General features: G+C 40.3%; 1 protein-coding gene across 13 annotated transcripts in view; it reads right to left on the bottom strand.

Annotated features, from left to right (window-relative positions):
• The window catches only part of CELF1 (CUGBP Elav-like family member 1), a 74586-nt gene that overhangs the window by 33672 nt on the left and 19749 nt on the right, over positions 1–21165 (bottom strand). For 8 of the 13 annotated variants that reach the window (XM_046015406.1, XM_046015408.1, XM_046015401.1 and 5 more), the window contains exon 2: positions 2150–2189. The exons of 2 other annotated variants lie outside the window; for them this stretch is intronic. The gene's annotated coding sequence lies outside the window, so the exon portion shown is untranslated. Of the gene's footprint in view, positions 1–2149; positions 2190–5469; positions 5538–21165 lie in introns of all 13 variants that reach the window. 3 more of the 13 variants (XM_046015402.1, XM_046015405.1, XM_046015414.1) reach the window with 1 other exon arrangement.

The raw sequence follows: 21165 nt of genomic DNA, 5'->3' as shown, positions 1-21165 counted from the left end.
TCCTCTCACTATAAATTTACATTCATGGTTTCCTCTTCTTTCCCTGAAGGTCTGTGTTAGTTTTCTTTGCCTTGAATATTCTCTACTTCTTTTCTAAGAGCAACAGTTCAAAAGCCCAATGATGTGAGGGCAGGGGCAATCAGCCTGCTGTAACATTAAGAACCAAAATCATTAAAACTGATTGGTAGATAAAGGAAGGCCTCTGAAGAACAGCACACACTGCATTTAGAACATCAGAATGGAATAAACAGTTTAAAAACTGGATTAGAAGAGAGAAATGCTAGAAGTCCCATCAGTTGTTCTGTCAGAAGAGTGAAAGAGCAAAGAAAAGCATAGCTGAGCAAAAAGCCCAGGTGGCACATGCAATCGTCAGGCTATCTTGACTAATAGAACCAGGGAGTTCAATGGCAAGTGACGGGACTTTATACTTCCACCCCAATAACCTAAGTGTGTTTTAAAGGGCAAAAATGTGAAGCCTGGTTATATGAGCATAGAGGAAATTAGAGCCTACTGTCAAATTATAAAAGAGAACCTATGTCATTAAAAACCACCATCAGTCTATGTAAGGAAAAATGTAATAATCTAGGGAAAAGTCATGACACCTCAACAGTTGAGTGGACTAGATATTTTGCCCCCAAAGCTTCCAGCTGTTAGGTGACAGAAGGGATGTAGAAAATAAATAAGCAAATGATGCTACTTGAAAAAAGGCAAGCTGGGGCTCCTGGGTGGCTCAGTGGGTTAAGCCTCTGCCTTTGGCTCAGGTCATGATCTCAGGGTCCTGGGATCAAGCCCCACATCAGGCTCTCTGCTCAGCAGGGAGCCTGCTTCCTCCTCTCTCTCTGCCTGCTTTCTGCCTACTTCTGATCTGTCTGTCAAATAAATAAATAAAATCTTTAAAAAAAAAAGAAAAGACCCAAGCAGACTAACTTAAAATTTAAGCTTAAAATTACCTTTATCAGCTTGAATTTACTAAAAAATTGAGTATTTCTGTGGCACCTGTGTGGCTCAGTGAAGATTAAGCATCTGACTCTTGGTTTCTGCTCAGGTCATTATCTCCAAGTCATTATCTCCAAGCCACATAGGGCTCTGCATTCAGCATGGAGTCTGCTTGAGATTCTCTCTCCCTCTCCCTTGTTCTTCACCCACCCCCCACTGATACTCTCTCTAAAATAAATAAATCTTTAAAATCTTTCTTCTTAAAAAAAAAATTTCTATTTCTAATCTACAACTGATGTGAGGCAAAAAGCACCAAGTTCAGTCACTGTTGTGTTCAAATTTATTTGACTATAAAATCATCATTTATGATACCCTGAGAGGATATGACAAGGCTAAAGGTAGGAAACCTACCTATCACTTTTTTGAAATTTAAAAAGTTTTCCACTTCCTCCCCCTATATAACCTTACTCACCGCTACCTCCTCCCCCAACCACTGTCAAAGATAAGGACTGGCAGAAAGATACTCTTCGGTGCTTAGTGCTGTCAGTAAAATTATAAACTCAGAGCCTCCCTTGGACTTTCTCAAACTAACTCTGACCTAATAAACTGTCCTGTCATAACCACCCTTCAAATCAGGTCATATTTTTAGATCCCAAAATGTTTTGGAACTTTAGGGTAACTCTTAGTTGGTAACAATATACCACATAAGTTTAAACTTTATTTCAGCTCCAGCACCAATTATAAAATCAGTTATGCTGAACAAATTCTGGTTTCAGGAGGGCAGTATTTGTATGAAATCCACTAAGTTCTATCCTCATTCTCATTCTAGTTTACTCAGGGTCTTTCAGGCATGACACAGAATGGGGAAGGAAAGTTAGCCGAGTAGTTGCTGTGTACAGAGTACTTGCTACACACACACACACACACACACACACACACACACACACACACACACACACACACACAAAATATTAGAACAAGGCAGCAGCTAATTCAAGTGGGAGATAAGCTGCCTTGGGAAATAGCTAAGGAGAAAAAGTTGAGAAAGAGCAAGGAAATATTTCTAGCTTCCCAGGAACAGAAATTATATCCCACAATGTAGGAAAAAAGCCATCACCTTTCTGAATGCAATGTTTTCAAATTTGCACAACAGGCCTCATGCAAGGTTAAAGAGATGACCACAGAGCACACTCATCCAGCAGTTAGCCCATACCTGTGGCTTTACACCTCCCTTTCTGGACTATGTCTTCACTCTAAAAAACCAAGGAAAGAAAAATAAGTGGGCCATGCCTATACTTCTCAGAATTCCAGATATGTAGCTTCTTTCCTAAGAAAAGCCCCCTTTTGTCACCATGGCTGAGAATTAAAACAAAAACAAAAAACCCCAAAACCTCCCCCCTCCCATTTTTAAAGTACACAATACCTTAAAATAGAAATTGCATTTAATATCTCAAAGTTAACTTAAAAATACCATCAATGTAAAAAATGGGGAAATAAAAACACCAGAAGACTTAATACATACAGGCTTGTCCCCAAATGTCACAATAAATAGCAACATAATGATTACAACTTAAGAGGCTGAAATTCAGTACATTTAGGTCACCAAAAAAGTCATTCTTCCATCTGCTTTTGGATGAGAAACTACAACCAAGCTAAAGGCTTTATAATTCTTTTAGCAAGCAAGAATCATGTTATTAATGTGGAAAGACCATGCTATTTCCCCAAAGCAACCTTCCTGACTAGGTAGGTGCCAGGCATAAAACTCTTCAAAGGCAACCAAGTTCCTGCCTGTGTAAATGCATCTCAGTAGCCCTAGAGCAGTGGTAAACCATGGGGGGGGGGGGGGGTGTGTGTCAGAAGATGGGGAGATTAATTGAAGCTAAAAGCAAACAGAAGAACCACAAAACCAATTTGTTTTATTTTTAAACATTATCGAACAATCTTGCAAGATTGATTTTATAAAGCTGCCCAAACTCCTACTATCTTTCTTCTACACCCCCTGCCAGAGGGACAAAAAACAAACATAGAGGTAGGATATTAATCACCCTACTCCCAAGTAACCAAAGACTTTTTAAAGGAAAATTCACACACACACACACACACACACACACACACACACATGGATCACTACTATCTTCTTCCACACAGACCCTTGTTACTCGAAAGACAATGGGAAGCTTAATACACAAGAAGGTATTTTCTCTAAAAGCTTTTATGCCTTCCCACTTTTGCTTTTCTTACATTTTATTGCCTGGTCTGTAAGAAACAGATGCTTTTGTGGGGAGAGGAAAACTGAGTGGAAACTAAAAGTTTTAGGTTTGCTTTTCACATCTTTCATTTCTGTGGGGAACCAAACAAATGCATGTGCTCTCTGAGGAAGCTTGAACCACTTTTGTCCTGTCTTTCCTTGGAACTCCACAGAAGTCTCTTTCTGTTAACATTATCTCTACCTTTCTCGGTGGCCATTAGGGGAGGTATAAATGTGGTTCCAAACAGAGTTGAAAAGAGTTAGGGGGGTGGGACGCCTGGATGACTCAGTCAGTTAACTAACTAATCATCTGACTTGGGCTCAGGTACTAAGTCCAGGATCCTGGTACTAAGTCCCATGCCAAGGCTCCTTGCTTATTAGCAGGGAGTCTGCTTCTCCCTCTGCCTGTCACTCCCCCTGCTTGTGCACTCCCGCTCCTTCTCTCTCTGGCAAATAAATAAAATCTTAAAAAAAAAAAGGTTAAGGGGGGAAAGGTGCACCAGAAGTGGGGCTGGGGGTGGGAGCTGCACAGGCAATCCACCACAGAGAATGAGAGGCAAGCTACCTCTGAGGGAATCTACTTGTGAAATATTAACATGTTCAAAATAGGATCTCCTATCGAATTTAAAAATCATATTTAGTAAGTCAGTGGTACTTGCTAAAAGGCAAACTACTTTCCCCACAATTTCCCCCAAGGAAAGATAAATAACCTGGAAAGAATTTATATTTGGTTTTGGAACATATCTTGGAATTTATATGGTCTTGACAGGGTTCAAGGATGCAACAGTTGAGGCACCTGGCGGGCTCAGTCAGTGGAGCATGCAACTCTTATCTCACAGTTGTGAATTAAAGCCCACACGGTGGGTGTAGAGACTTAAAAAAAAAAAAAAAAAAAAAAAAAAGATGCAAGAGTCAATGAACAGCATTACCTCTCTGATACAAAAGCATATCTCCTACACACTTTCCTTAGTAAGGCAAGGTAATGAACAGTTTTTTATTTCTCAGAGTTTTCTGTTGACCTAAAAAGCCTGTATGTTGAGTAAATGACAAAACACTATCCTTCCCAGAAAGATGACCACTGACTCACCATCAGCAACTCTTACAAAGTATGCATTGAATCACAAACATACAGGGGCTGGTGGCAGGCACAGTAATGCTCAATGACCTACATTAAGGCCTGAACTCATCACCTTGGCCTCATTAGTCCGACTCACCAACTCTTACTAACAATTGTTAGTAAATGCCCTCAATACTTTGAAAAACATTTTTTGTGCAAGGCAGGGAGCTAATGAAGAACTCAACCACTAACTAGATTAGAGACATTTTTCAAATGTTTTTAAAGGCAGAAATGTTTCTCCCCTAAACCTAAAAGTGAAGCTGTTTAGGCTGAAGGCAGGGGAGAGCAAGGCAGGCCCCACTTTTCACCCTTCCTGCACTCAGAGTAACCCCAGGTCTCCTGGGAGATACGAAAATAGGCCTGGATAATTCAAAACAATAGATAAATCACCAATTTTATATCCAACTTTGAACTGAATTGTTTTTTGAACAGATTTTTTCTATCTTTAAAATCTAATAGGTTACCAGAAACCAAGGAATTTCCAATGCCATCAATGGTAATAAATGTGTCCATCCCAGAGTTGATAGAATATAGTATTTAAAATTTCTAAACCTTGGAGCACCTGACTAGCTCAGCTAGTAGAGCACACAACTCTTGATCTCTAGGTCATGAGCTGAAGCCCCACATCTGACACAGAGCTCATTTAAAAAAAAAAAAAAAAAAAGTTGTAAACATTATTACCTGGAAGTAGGGAGAAATGTCCAGACATTTATGAAGTAGCAATAATTTTGAGAGCTGATATTTTCTGAACACTTACTCTATGCCATGTGGTGTTTTGGGTGCTGTGTATTTAATCCTTATACGTAGCCTTTCTCCATTTACAGATAAGGAAAGACACAAATGAAGTAACTCTCAAGATCACATGAATCCAGGCAATGAAGAAGTTGGAATATATAGTCAAGCAGTTCAACCCTTGGGTGAAAAGCTGGCTTGGGTTAAAATTGTCCACAAGGAAGATCATGCACACAAACCACAGAAAAGACTGTTAAATAAGGAGGACCATATAGTTGAGTCTGATTATTTTTCTAAGGCAAATCTAAGTAGGTAAATACCCAAAGTTTCAATCGTCACAAGAGAAATATAGTTAAGGCTAGTGAAAACCTGCCATTAATCAGTAAATGTGTGACTCTGGGTAAGTACATCAGTATCTCCGTGTCAGCTTCCTCACCTGTAAAATTACCGCCAAAGGAACCAAATGGATGCCCTGAATACAACACCAAGCCGCTGTACAAATTTCTAAATGGAAGAGGGAAGAAACAATAGAAATTACTTAGGAAAACTGTGCTCTTTTTAAAAAATGTCTGTTACCTTTTAAACTGCTTTGCAATACTCTTGCTTCTTTCTTTTTTCCATTATGTGGTGGATTCAATAGAAAGTTTGGGCTTAGTACACTGGGAAACTCCATGTCCTCTCACCCACATATCCAGAAAGCCAAGTTACCAGATAAAAAGATCAAATGGGAAGCTTTCCTGGCTAGCCCAGCTCATCATGATGCAAAACTCCACCAGGGCCTGGTGCTAAAACTCAACAGTTTGCCTAGTACTCCAATCTCCCTACAAATTGCCACCAGATTCTCATCCAGGATCCTGGGAACATACATCACAACTAATTGTAGGGAGAGTCTAACATTACATGAAATAAATTGCCTGAGAGCACTCAGTAACAACAGGTGGACCCAAGACTGAATGACTGTAGAGAAATGTTGAACTGTTGTTTCCCACCTCTGTAATCCTGAGGTGGTTAGGTGGATTAAAGAGATATACTGAAGCACACAGTATATTCCCTGGTAGTCACTCATTCCCAGAGCATCTCCTTCCACTCTAATTTTGCTCGATGTGAAGATTCCAGGTCCAGAACTACATCAGGCTTAGTTCTGACCTAAGTTAGCAGGGACAAAACTTAACGCTTACTCTATGGGGTCTACAAAAGCCTTTTTATCCCCCTTGTGACACATGTTTTGTGGCTACCATTTCCATGATTCAGGCTTAGGTGTGGGGCTTCTGACTCTTTATTGACAGAATTATCAATGTGTGTTCCTTTTCCTGACCCTAGCAGAGAAATTTATAAAACAGATCTCAATCTCAATTCCTTCTCCAACAGCCAGTATGCACTCTTTAGTGGTAATTGTGATCAGGGGCACCTGGGTGGATCAGTCAGTTAAGCGTGTGCCTTCGGCTCAGGTCATGATCTCAGGGTTCTGGGATAGAGCGCCAAACAGGGATCCCTATTCAGCAGGGAGTCTGCTTCTCCCTCTGCCTGCGACTCCCTGTGTGTGCACATGCGCGCCCTCTCTCTCTGGCAAATAAATAAGTAAAATCTTAAAAAAAAAAAATGTAAAAAACATACATGAAAGTTACTATCTCAACTCGTTTTTAGGTGTGCAGTTCAGTTTTAGTATTACTGTGCAACATGGCAACACTTTTTTAAATGTTCCTTTTTCATCAAGTTTCTTAAGCTGGGGACACCTGGCTGGCTCAGTTGATACAGCATACAACTCTTGATCTCAGGGTTGTAAATTGGAGCCCCATGTTGGGTGTAGAGATTACTTTAAAAAAAAAAAAAAAACACAAACAAAAAACGTTTAATCTGGTACCCTGACATCTCTTCGAAGTCCAAACATGGGCTTTGGGCAAGAGGGAGTAGGTCTATGAACCCTATGATATTTTTTTGCTGAAGGGCAAGAAGATGGATACATGAGGTTTCCTGAAGAGAGAATCCAGCATTCATCAGATTCTTTAAGGGGCTTATAATTACTGTTAGAATGTTCCCTTCTGACTCTCCTTGCTGCAAGGTAACAAAACAGTATGTTAGACAAAGAACAGGTCTGATGCCATATGCATGCCCTTGAGTGAGTCACTTTTTTCTGGGCCAAGGTTTCCTAATATGAAACTATAAAATGGTACTAGATTAATCCAGACTATCACCAAATCACCTAAAACCTTAATTCTATTTTCTCCAAAATGATTTCAAATAGTTCTAGTTCAGTCCTACCACATGTGAGATACACCTGGGAGACACTACGTGTAAACTTCATTTCTAAATTTTTGTTAACAAAACAGACTTCAAATGCTACCATTTTGAGAACATGTAATGAATCCTTCCTTATCTTTTCTATTTATATATCCACAAGACACCTGGAATAAAGATGACACATATTAGGGGTCCCTGGGTGGCTCGGTTAAGTGTCTGCCTTCAGCTCACGTCATCCCAGAGTCCTGGGATGGAGTCCTGCAATGAGCTACTTGCTCAGCGGGGAGCCTGCTTCTCCACTTCCCTCTGCCTGCTTGCCCTTGCTTATGCTCCCTCTCTCACAGAAAAATAAAGTCTTAAAAAAAAAAAATGATGACACATATCAGACCTTCAACTGCTGAAATGAGTTCCCTAGCTTAGCTGCTCTAATTTGTAAATTTTACACTAACATATTATTAAACTGAGATATCTACACAGAAATATTTGCACTTTTTAGTAAAAAGTCTTTTTTCCCCCTTTAAATTGTGGCATTTGGGTAAAAACAACATAGTGAGCAGCCCTTTTTTTACAGAAAAAATATTTATTAAGTATTCCCCCTTGGGGCGCCTGGGTGGCTCAGTGGATTGAGCCGCTGCCTTCGGCTCAGGTCATGATCTCAGGGTCCTGGGATCGAGCCCCGCATCGGGCTCTCTGGTCAAGCAGGGAGCCTGCTTCCTCCTCTCTCTGTCTGCCTCTCTGCCTACTTGTGATCTCTCTCTCTGTCAAATAAATTAAAAAAAAACAAAAAACATTAAAAAAAATATTCCCCCTTAACTTTTCTACTTCCTCGATTAAAATTTTTTATCTATTTATTCATTTTTACACAAAACCACATTTTGATTCATTCCCTACCAGGCCTTTTTCTATGCATACATACTCGAATACACACCATTATTATCAAATTACAGACTGTACTGTATATACTACTGCATAACATAATTTCCTCACTTAACAGTTACAAACATTTTCTTGTGAACAGCCCATATTTAAGAATCAAGAGTCCCAACTGGCCTAACGACTAACTTTGCCAACAGCATCCTTACCTTTATGTCACAACCAATAAAAATAAAGCCTATTTCATAAAACCAACACAATCATTAAATCCCCTGAAACTGTTAAAAAAAAAAGGGGGAGGGGGTGCCTGGGTGGCTCAGTGAGTTAAAGCCTCTGCCTTCCGCTCAGGTCATGATCTCAGGGTCCTGGGATCAAGGCCCGCATCAGGCTCTCTGCTCGGCAGGAAGCCTGCTTCCCCCTATCTCTCTGCCTGCCTCTCTGCCTACTTGTGATCTGTCCGCCAAATAAATAAATAAAATCTTAAAAAAAAAAGAAAAAAAGGTAGTACACTAAAGGGGAATGGGGATGGGTTGAGTTGGGCAAATGGTTCTTATTTTCCCTATCTACCATCTTTGGGTGCCTGGGTGGTGCAATTGGTTAAGTGTCCTACTCTTGGTTTCAGCTCAGGTCATGGTCTCAAGAGTCATGGGACTGAGCCCCACATCTGGCTTCGCACTGAGTACAGAGTCTGCCTGGGACTCTCCCTCCCTCTGCACCCTCCCCCCAAATAAACAGAATGGTGTGGCTCAGTCAGTTAATCGTCTTGGCCCTTGGTTTGGCTTAGGTCTTGAGGCTCAGGTTGTGATCTCCTAGGATCAAGCCCCATACTGGGCTCCATGCTCTCAGTAGGGAGTCTGCTTCTCTCTCTCTCTGCCCCTCCCCCCTCTCATGTGCTCACTAGCTCGCTCTAAATCTTTAAAAAAATAAAAGAAAATAGGGAAATCTTAAAAAAAAAATCTTGATCTGCCATCTCATCTCCTGTTTAGTTATCTTTCCATATGCTTATACACATATCTAAGTAAGACGCATCTCATTTCGGAGGTGGTCAGGAGAGGCATATAGGGAATGCAAAAATACATTTAAAAAAAAATCTCTGTGCTGGGGCGCCTGGGTGGCTCAGTGGGTTAAAGCCTCTGCCTTTGGCTCAGGTCATGATCCCAGGGTTCTGCGATTGAGCCCTGAGTAGGGCTCTCTGCTCAGCAGGGAGCCTGCTTCCTCCTCTCTCTCTGCCTGCTTCTCTGCCTATGTGTGATCTCTGTCTGTCAAATAAATACATAAAATCTTTAAAAATAAATAAATAAAATAAAAATCTCTGTTCCTGGGGCACCTGGATGGCTCAGTTTAAATGTTCAACTCTTGGTGTCAGCTCAGGTCTTGGTTTCAGAGTTGTGAGTTCAAGCCCTGCACTGGGTTCTGCACTGGGTGTGGAGCCCACTACCAAAAAAAAAAAAAAAAAAAAAAAATCTCTGTTCCTCCATCATCCCCAAATGCCTATACCCTCAAAGCAATTCTCAAACCCCCATTAAGTATTCCCCTTCTCCTCCCCATACAGCTCTCTATTGGGGGGTGGACTGGGGTGCAGGACTCTCACTCTGCCTTTAGCCCCTCCTGTTTCCCTGGCAGTGCTGTCAGTACCGGGCAACAAACTGCTGGATGTAGCAGCAGCAATTTACATATGGTAGCCAAGCTAGGGTGCAGCTTTCTTTGGGCAGAACTGCTAATTCTTCTATGTATCTTTCCGGTTTGAACCCAATGTTCCAGGCCTATCAATGTTAAATATTTGCCTAGTGGCTTCTACCTTCAAAGACACAGGGAACCCTGTACAAAGAAGTCCAGAGGCAGCAAAAATTCCCCATGGTGTGGAGAAAGGGCTCTACAGACGCAGATGGGGCCTAGCTACAACAACTGAGACCCTGGACAAAGCACCTAATCCAAACACAAGGGTTCATTCTACTTTCCCATAATATTCATGCATTACTGCTCAAATTTGGCATGTTCTAAGACCACCGGTTCCGCCTTAGTTTCCCGGCCCTGCCATAAGGCCAAATCTGTCTCATCTAGTGAGTCACTACTGCTCCTCTCTCCAAATGCATTTTGATTTCAGCCCACTTGTGCAGCTCATCAGGGCTGCACCATATGTTGGTACCATGTAGGCAGAATGTGACTAATTTTTTTCTAAAACACTGTCAGAGTTACTTTTAAAAATTACCTTATAATCTTGATGTCTCTAAAGACTCAGTTCTATAATGCATAACCTTCTGGAAATGACTTTATAATTATTTTTCTGAGCACTCAGGAGATTCTTCAGAATTTTCATTCCCATTTTTCAAACAAGGGAACAAAAATAAAGAAAACGGATTCAGTGACCCAAGTTTCACCACCAGCCAGTGAAGCCTGTACTTTCTGCAGTCACAGCACTCTATTTGGTAAAATAAACTGGTCTGTAAAATGCTTTTTTTGGGGGGGGGGATTCAAATATTACTTTGCTTTTATTTATTTTTTTAAAAGATTTTATTTATTTGACAAACAGAGATCACAAGTAGGCAGAGAGGCAGGAAGACAGAAAGGGGGGGAAGCAGACTCCCCGCTGAGCAGAGAGCCCGATGCAGGGCTCGGTCCCAGGACCCTGGGATCATGACCTGAGCCAAAGGCAGAGGCTTTAACCCACTGAGCCACCCAAGTGGCCCTGTTTTTATTTTCTGAGGTGGTTATTAAACTTCAGATATCAGGGATGCCTGGGTGGCTCAGTTGTTAAGCGGCTGCCTTCGGCTCAGGTCATGATCCCAGGGTCCTGGGATCTAGCCCAGCACTGGGCTCCCTGCTCAGTGGGGAGCCTGCTTCTCCCTCTCCCACTCCCCCTGCTTGTGTCCGTCTCCCACGCCAGCAAATAAATAAAATCTTTAAAAATAATAATAAAAAAATAAACCTCAGATAACACAACTACTTGCAGCTAATTCTAATGACTAAATGGTCTCATGGTATCCATCTGGGTTGTTTTAAGAGAGGGCTGAATGAGCCACAGACCACAAATGTTTTTCTAATCAGCAGAGATCATAAACGGGTAAAACTAACATTCTGAGAGTAAAAAAGATATTGGACTTCCCTACTCTGGGCAATCTGCCTCTTCACCAACAATAAAGATTGCTGGAATTGATCATTAAACTTGTCCCAAGAAGGTTTCTTAAATTTTCCATTTCAGGTTATACATGTTCATTCAAGTAACCGGGGTGGTAGTCTGACTGTCACTGCACCAAGATCTTTCCGTCCACTAGTAATATCCGTTAGTGGGTAGTATTGCAAAATACAAGTAAGGATCTCAAGTATCTTCTCAATACTGAAAACAGCACATGCCCTACGAATCCAGCCATCCCAATTTTAGAAATACAGCCTTCAAATACACTTGTATCTGACGTACACAAAATATGCAAAGGGGCATTAATGCGAACATTGTTTATATCAGCAAAAACTGGAAACATACATGTCCATCAGCGAGGTGCTGCACTGTGATGGAATACCGCAGCTATAAAAGAGACTAAGGCAATTCCAATACACTACATTAAGCACTGACCAAGATTTTATTTATACAGTAAGAAAGAAATCACACATGGCTTGTACAGGAACAAAACCGGTCTGGAAGGATAAAAAAGAAACTGTTAACAAGGCTACAGAAGTGGAATACTGGCTAAATTGTTTGAATATGGATGTTACCTATTCTACAAATACAACTATTAAAGAAAACTTGAAACTATGAGGAACAAAGTAAAGAAAAATCCCAACTCCTGCTCTATTCCAAAACAAACACTTTGTTTTGCATTTTCTCCTGCTCTGTCTGAAACTTCTGTGTGGAAAAAGCCATTGTCCAGGTAAAGCAGCATCCACACCACATGTGAGTGGGGTAAGGACATTATACCATCTGAAATTATCCCAGCAACTCAACTGATGTTCACACTGCTTGGACTGTAAACCTTATGGCTGGCCTATTTACAAAGTTTGGAGCTATTTTCACTCAGCTGTATATCTATGTGTACATTTTCTTCAATCAACCTTTCCTGCCAGGCAGAGTGCAACATTAGCTGGCTTCCAGTAAGAAAGGCAAGGGACAGGGTGAGATAATATGTCAAAACAAGTTCTATAAATACAGCTTTTGGCCTAGTATCTCAAAAAGGAATCAAAACAGCTTCAAGCTTAAATAGAAAAATCCTACAGTCCTGCAATATTGTACTTAAAGGCTCTGGAGAACAGAAGAGGCCAGGGATCTGGAATCTTGTTTCTCACACCATATCTTGTCTCTCCCTCCCTAATCTCTGAGGGAGGTTAAGATCAAATTGCAGTTATCACTCCAAGTCAGCCTTTCCCCTTATCTTACCCCCACACTACCCAAACATCAGTATCATTTCACTGAGCTCACTCCAACTCTTAGGCACAGGGCCAATACACACAACATACAACAGCCCCTCCTCAGCACCTAGCATCTACCTTCTATCATCTCCAAAACCCTTGACCAAGAAGCCAAGAACCCTGCCTGTACCATCTGCCCCAACCTCACCCCAAACACATGGGCACTCAAGCAGGATGCTTCCATATGGTCTTGTCTCAGGAAGTTTACCTTGTTTTGCTGAACAGCAGTAAACTTTATTTAATCTTTCTGTTCTTAACACCACAATCCTACAAAACAACTTTGCTGTGGAGATGCTTTCTGAGATGGTTAGGTTATATGCCAGAGAATACAAAACTTACACCTCTGCTTCAGACCATCAGTTTGGCATAGCTTGATTCATCCCAAAGGATACACAGCCCTGGGGCAAATTCTAAATATCTCCTTACTACTGTCACTTTTTAAAAAAGTGACTTCAATTATCATGCTTTCATCACTCTTGAACTGTGCTCCTAAAAGTGTTCCTCACATTTAAATATCCATTTATATGATCTTCCCCTCCTTCAAATCACTATTAAAAAAAAAAAATCCCACTGTTCCACAAAATTAAACTTGTCAGTACTTTGACTTCATTTTTTAAAAAACAAGCTCCTTATAAAATGGGAGTTCTGTCAATCAAAAATGCATATAGAAAACATCCTCTATATACACTGAGAACTAGAGAGGTCACAAAAAAGGCCCAATCCCTGTCCTTAGTGAGTTTTTAGTCTTGTTCAGAAAACATGACTTACACACAAAAAAGAACAAGAAACACAAAGGACAGCATACATCCAAGGAAAAGTGTACATGCCAAGGGAAAATCTGCCATCAATTTGAGAAAGACTAAAACATCTCAGGAGACCCGATTCCTATTTCCCTGTCTAACTCAAATTTTTGTGCTATTCAATCACACTGTCTAGGAAAGAGTAACATTTTTGCTACCCTCCACTGAAATTACTCAGCCCACCAATAATTCTCCCATCATCATTCTTTTTGAACAGATCTCCCCATTACCCTGTTACACTCAGTTAATGGATGAGGCAAACCCTGCTGATCCCCCCCTTCTCATACTCCCTCTGTCAAGACATCTCCTGATGATATGAAGTGCAGGTAACAAGAGTTAAAAAAAGCTGAAGTTAATTCTGCTTCCAATATCTTCAGTAAATAGGCATACACTAGCAGAGATTAAACTGGTAATTCTGGGGATACTTCATGAACTTGCCATTTGCTTTGTAGCTTTTTATCATCAATAAATGAGTTAGTTGACAGAGAGCTGCAAAACCAAAGTCATAATCATTTTCATAAGGAAATTCTAAAATTAAGATGGGTTAACTAATTCATAATTCAATAATCCCAAATGTTCCATATATGTTAATAAAATTAATAGGTAAGTATTTACTATAAACCTTATAATATGCCCTACATTCAGACAATGAAGTCACACCACCACTTTATAAGCCCAATTTTTCTGCTTACTAGCCAGGAAAACTAGGGACAAACTGTTTAACTTTGTTATACCTGCTTCTTCACCTGGAAACTGTCTATATGACAGTATCTGCTTTATAGGGTATTTGTTAGAATTGAGAGATTTATATACATAAGGCATTTAGAACAGTGCCTGGCACACACAAAGTGCTCAATAAATGTTTGCGATCATTAACAGGCACTAACGCTGGTGCCAATACTGAAAAAGGTTGAATCCCCAAAGTTTTATTCTTTAACAAGATAATTTTATCTTTACAGAATGGAATACCTAAGACTCTACAGAAATATTTTTTATTAAAAGGTGGGCTGGGGCGCCTGGATGGCTCAGTGGGTTAAGCCTCTGCCTTCAGCTCAGGTCATGATCCCAGGGTCCTGGGGATCAAGTCCCACATCAGGCTCTCTGCTCAGCAGGGAGCCTGCTTCCCCCACCCCACCACCATATGTCTCTCTGCCTACTTGTAATCTCTCTCTCTCTCTCTCTGTCAAATAAATAAAATCTTTGAAAAGGTGGGCTGTTGGGGCACCTGGGTGGCTCAGCCGTCAAGCAGCTGCCTTCAGCTAAGATCGTGACCCCAGGGTCCTGGGATGGAGCCCTACATCGGGCTCCCTGCTCAGTGGGAAGCCTGCTTCTCCCTCTCCCGCTCCCCCTGCTTGTATTTCTCTCTCTCGCTGTGTCTCTGTCAAATAAAGAAATAAAATCTTATAAAAAAATAAATAAGAGAAGGTGGACTGTTGGAACACCACACCTGGGTGGCTCAGTCAGTTAAACATCTGACTCTTGCTCAACAGCTCAGGCCCTGATCTCAAGGTCATGAGTTCAAGCCCCATGTTGGGCTCCACATTGGGAGTGGAGCGTACTTTAAGGAAAAAAAAAAAAAAAAGGGTAAGAAAACAATGACTGGCTGACCCATCTTCAACCTCCAACTATGACTGTTAGCAACCAGTTTAAGCATAATCTTCATTAGGAAATACTGAACCTCTTTTTTTTTCCTTTTTAAAGATTTTATTTATTATTTGACAGAGGCACAGCAAGAGAGGAAAATACAAGCAGAGGCAGTGGAGAGAGAGAAGCAGGCTTCCCACTGAGCCCAATGTGGGGCTCCATCCCAGAACCCTGTGATCATGACCCAAGTGGAAGGCAGAGGCTTAACAACTGAGCCACCCAGGCACCCTGAACCACGTGTCCTAAGAGCATTTACTTATTTATTTGTAAACATTACCTCCATCATACCCTCCAAAAATTGTGGAAGCTTTCAAAATACATACATTGAAAAAAATATAAATAAAATGAGACCAGGGAAATTATATATACATATTTTTTAAAATATCAAAAACAAAGGGAAGGGGCGCCTGGGTGGCTCAGTGGGTTAAAGCCTCTGCCTTCGGCTCAGGTCATGATCCCAGGGTTCTGGGATCGAGCCCCGCATCAGGCTCTCTGCTCTGCGGACAGCCTGCTTCCTCCTCTCTCTCTCTGCCTGCCTCTCTGCCTACTTGTGATCTCTGTCTGTCAAATAAATAAATAAAATCTTTAAAAACAAACAAACAAACAAACAAAAACCAAAGGGAAAACAGGAATTGAGACATGGTAGCAGCCAGTGTCCTTTACTGAAGTTGAGCTGTAAAATCAAAAGGCTGCCACTGATTTTAATCTCCAATGACAGCCCCTACAGAGGGTGTATAGTGATTCATAGTATAAATGGGAAAACATCAGGATGGTAAAATGAGATGGGCACTAAGAGTTGCCAAGAAGTGGAGGGTAAAGCCAATTTAAAGCCACACTCAACAGAATTTTAGAAAATCATTAAGTATGCAGGACCTACCAGAGGCTCATCATCAGGTCTCAAACTCTAATCAAATACATACACCCAAAGCCAACAATGGACAAGTCACTAAACAGATTCCTAAAGTGATTCAAAGCCAGAATCTATCAGCAAATAGTCACATGAAGTCTCCAAGCATACCACACAGCCATAGGAAAAAGCTGCCTCAGGGAACTGTGTTTCTCCAGCATTTAGTCCCTTTCTCTCTTCAGCGGCCACAGCAAACAAATATGTGCAGAGAACTGTCTCATCCTTACTCAGCTGACAAGTTCTATTCCCAACTCTGCATGCTTATGACTCATGGTGGGGGAGGGGAGTAAAAGGAAAGTGTAAAACAAAGAAACAAACTTAAATTTAGATTGAAGTTGATCAAAAGTGAAGAATTCATTTCTACCTAATTAGAGTATCTCATAACAAACCAAGAAAGTGATCCTTTAAAAACAGAGTAACAAACCCAATACTCTTTGAAAATAGCCTGAAATCTGTCTACATGTCACATCTCCTACTATTCCTTAAATAGACATGACACCAAAAAACATTGCAAGCCCTCTGTAAGGCCAAACTTTACAAAGCACTCTGAATCCGCCCAACACAGCATAGGACACTAGCTACAAAGCCCAAAACAGGGCACTTCCCACAGTTCTTTCCCAGCAAAGAGATGTGTACAAAATCATTTCTTAAGGAGGTGGAGGTGTCTCAAGTCTCTTCTACTCAAATTTTGTATCAGGAAATTTGTGTGCCAAACAAGGAATTCATTTCTACCCCTAAGAACTGATCTTTGATACCAGTAAAAATTAAAAGGAAAAAAAAAAAGACAATTTCTTTGAAAAGGTAAGTTTCTAAGAACCCAAAGACCATTTCTGATCCTGTATTTTTACCAGTTTGGCTTTCCTCCCTAAAACATACTTCATTAAATAATACAAATTTTGCCTCCTTGCCCATCCCCAAGATCCTGAGACATTCTCAATTTAAAATTGACAAAACAGAAAAGACAAACAGATCACCTCTTTCACTTGAAAACCTCAGTTCTCCACAGAAATGTACACAGACAGACAGATGGACGCACGTAAGAACACAAACTGCATGCCCTGCTCAGGCCTGAGCCAATATGGGTGCATAGGGCAGCCACGCCGCCTAGCTAGTGGGCTGCTCCTGCTGTTGCTGTACAAATATAGAAAGCTGAAAAGCGGAACAGCAGCTTCAGCAGAACAGATTCTGCTCCATGCTCAGAAAGGGAGGAGCAGGGACCTGAACAGCTTTACCCATACATGGTTGCTGAAAGGGGGCCATTAGTAAAAGCCCAATTATCTCACACACATGCATTCTGTTCACATGCTCCAGACAAAAACCAGAAACACACAGGCTGGTACTTGAAGAAGGGTTTGAGAGATTCTATTTCAGTCAAGAACTTCCCAATAATCTTGGTCACTTACACCAAGAATCCCCCAGCATGGGAACATAAAAGACAGTGTGAAACTTTACTAGGTCAGATTCTCACCAGATCAACAGTAGCTGTGAGGCTTAATTTATCATTTAGATTATTAAACTGAACGCGAGAAAAAAGGTCATTTCCCATTTGTTGTGAACAACCCTAACCTTCACTGGCCCTTTGCTGTTTTCAGAATCAAGATCTCATTCCAACTTTAAGACTATGCTTTAGGGTGTTCAGGGGGGTGGGGGAGGGGGAGGAGACAGCAGATGGTACAAGTCAAAATAAATTCTCATGTAATTTTTAAAAAGATTAATTTTTTTATTTCGGGTGGAGGGGCAGAGGGAGAGAATCTCAAGCAGACTCCCCTGCAGGGTGTTGAACCCAATGTGGGGCTAGATCTAATGACCTCAAGATCAGGACCTGAACCAAAATCATGAGTCGAACACTCAGCTAAGTGAGCCACCCAGGCGCTCCTCTGATTTAATTTTTAAAACCGTAATTTCCCAAGATGCTGGTTCATATAATCAGAAGCCAAATATTTATTTTCCAAAAATTACTTTGCTTAGAATCATTCTTCCGGATTCATCTCAATGTGAAGTGTATGAAAAGCTCAATTTCTGGCTAGAGTGAGCTCTCCCAAGATTAAAAAAATGCATGGCTGACTGGTTCAAAGGATGCCCTACTGTAGCTTATAATGAATCAATCGAGTATTAAGCAAGTACTGTCTTAATCAGTTTTACAAGGGCCACAGTACAAACAACAACCATAATCACTGACTCCTAACAATACCTAGTCCTGAGGCAAGATGAATACATGAGATAATAAAGGCTGATAGCATCTAACTAGTGCTGAAGTGTGGGGTATCAACCATAAACACTACACAAATTCAGAAAAAAACAGGACAGACAGACCTGGATGTTCTTCCACTGGTCCCACCTACCAGCACTTCCACTAAGGGCATCCACCATTATCTTAAACATGAGGTTATAGTATTTGAAGTAGATGATTTCTAAGGTCCCTCCGTTTCTTAAATTCCTTCAGTCTGTAATTTAAAACTGTAAAGTTAAAAAAAAAGTATAGTTTTTGCCGACTTCAGAGAAAATATATTCTAAAAAAAGAGAAATGAATTCAGACCGTAACTCAGCATCCACTCTAACGTCTCTCTTACCATATTTTCAGGATCATAGTCTTATATCTCAGATATCTCTGCCTAGTCTTTTGAGGGAATTTTACATCACCTTTAAAAGAAGGAGAAATAAAGGGGGGGAGTGCATGGTGGCTCAGCCGGGTAAATGTCCAACTTTTGATTCTGGTTCAGGTCATGCTCTCAGAGTCTTGAGGCTGAGCCCTTGGACAGGCTACACACTGGGCAGAAGCTTGCTTAAGATGATATTTCTCTCTCTCTCTCCCTCTCTCCCCCACCGCCCCTTGACCCACCCCCACGCTCTCTTAAAAAAAAGAAAAAAAATTGTTGATGTTGATATACTCTGAGATCTTTGATTACAAAATACTGCCAGTCATTCAGCCATGAAGGAGAGCTCCAAAGAACAGAGCCCTGCCTTGTTCCTTCCCATCACTGAATTGTCTGATATATATGTGTGCATGAGCCCAAGCTTATGGGGCATAAATACACAAATACACTAGGAAGGCACTTTCTCTGAAACTTAAGAAAACTCTTCAAATTATCCAGATAAAACATACCGCCATAATTACTTGCTCTAATATATTTTATCAGCAAATTAACCATTTGGAATTTTTTTTTTTCTCATTTTATTTATTTTTTTCAGCGTAACAGTATTAATTCTTTTTGCGCAACACCCAGTGCTCCATGCACCATTTGGAATTTTGACATTTTTCCTTTGCCCCTTGTAGGTAATGTAGTGATGATGAACAAAAAATGCTAAATGACTGCAAACCTGACCTCTCAATCCCACTACCTAGATCTCCTAGTGCAAGGCAGAGCCTTGTCTACACTGCCTGATATACTGAAAAAGAACACATCAGGATTCCAGTAGAGGCACCAGAGGCACTTTTCATGTCCAACAAAACAGACATGCAAGTGTTCAACATTTTAAGAGATTAAAAATCTCTTTATTATGTACAGTGGTTTAAATGTATTTAGTTTTTCTGAGCAGCCTGTTTTGATTTCCCAAAAAGTAATTTATTATGAAATTAATATGCTGTACAGCTTTAATTATTTATTACATACTTTACTGAGGTATTTATGTGAGGACAACGAGGTAAAAATAAAGAACACAATGCAAAGACCACAACCGGGGGCACCTGGGTGGCTCAGTGGGTTAAAGCCTCTGCCTTCAGCTCAGGTCATGATCCCAGGGTGCTGAGATTGAGCCCCATATCTGGTTCTCTGCTCAGCAGGGAGCCTGCTTCCTCCTCTCTCTCTGTCTGCCTCTCTGCCTACTTGTGATCTCTGTCTGTCAAATAAATAAATAAAATCTTAAAAAAAAAAAAAAAAAAAAGACCACAACCGTACATACCAAGGTGATTACAGTATAACCTCAAAATCAAAATGACTATGAACACCTACAGTGTGGCCTTGCGCTAGTCATTTCTTTCTCATTTCCCATTTCCTCAAGTGAAAAACAGTACAACAGCACTCTGTATCTGAGGATTCAGAATTCATGGATAGTTCATGGGTATTCCATAAACTCCCTTATATTATGTGCAAAATTTTGCATATATATGTAAATTTATGCACAGTTGACCCTTGAACATGGGTTTGAACTGCACAGATCCACTTACTTGATTTTTTTGGATATAGTACAGTACTATAAATACATCTTCTCTTCCTTATGATTTTCTTAGTAATACTTTTTCTATAGTTTAGTTTATTTTAAGAATTCAGTATATAATACATATACAAAATATGTGTTAACTGTTTATGTTATCAGTAAGGCTTCCTAGTCAACAGGAGTCTATTAGTGAAGTTTCTGGAGCATCAAAAGTTGTAAGTGGGTTTTCTACGGTGCCAGGTCAGCACATTCCTAATCTCTGCATTATTCAAGGGTCAACATTCTTATTTTACTTCTGTTTACAGGGAAATAGGTCTGTAACTTTTTTACCAGATTTTCAAAAGGGGGTCCATGACCCAAAATAGATTTAACACTAAACAACATACAGTATGTTCCACCTCTAACATCCTTTTATCTCTTGTACTTCCTGGTCCGAAAAGAAGGGAGTCCTCATGACTAAACTCAGTCAAGAATAAGCAAATTACCTTGGCCAAAAATTACTCAAAATAACATACTTTGATTCAAACTAAACCTGAATTGTTTTTAGATGACAGAGTAACATTACAATACTTAATTTTTGTTTTATTTTTTTCAGCATTCCAAGCATTATAATACTTAAAAAAAAAAAAGGTTCTCAAGCAAACATTACCACTATAGCTCATCTCAGGAGGCTTAACATGAGACCAGAATTCCTCAGGTGTGTTAGGGATTTCCCACTATATAGTTCTTCTCATATTAGGTGCACTTTTTTAAAAAGGTAAAGCTTCTAGTATCCTACTTCTAATTCTATCCTGTAGCGAAGAAAGTCATGGGAGACAGGCAATTGTAAATTTGTAAAATTTATAAAGATATATTAGACAAAAGACGAAATCAGCCTCCATCTAAGACAATAAGGGGAAAATGTGTCTTATTAAATTGCTGAACAATTTAAGCCTAAAATTTTTAGGTTCTCATGGCAACCTAAGTCATCACACTGCACATACTGTATATAAAGCACATATTTAGAGGCTTAACTAGTAAACTCAAAATGTGACATATGTGCAATGTGGGCGACTACATTATTCTGGGAACTTTAACTTTAAAATCTTCCAACTTTATTCTGCAGCCCCAGAGATGA

Source organism: Meles meles, chromosome 8 (genome assembly GCF_922984935.1).
Source record: "Meles meles chromosome 8, mMelMel3.1 paternal haplotype, whole genome shotgun sequence".
In the NCBI taxonomy this organism is placed as follows: domain Eukaryota; kingdom Metazoa; phylum Chordata; class Mammalia; order Carnivora; family Mustelidae; genus Meles; species Meles meles.
Note: the sequence above shows the minus strand (reverse complement) of the source record. Positions and strands in the feature narration are given on the sequence as shown.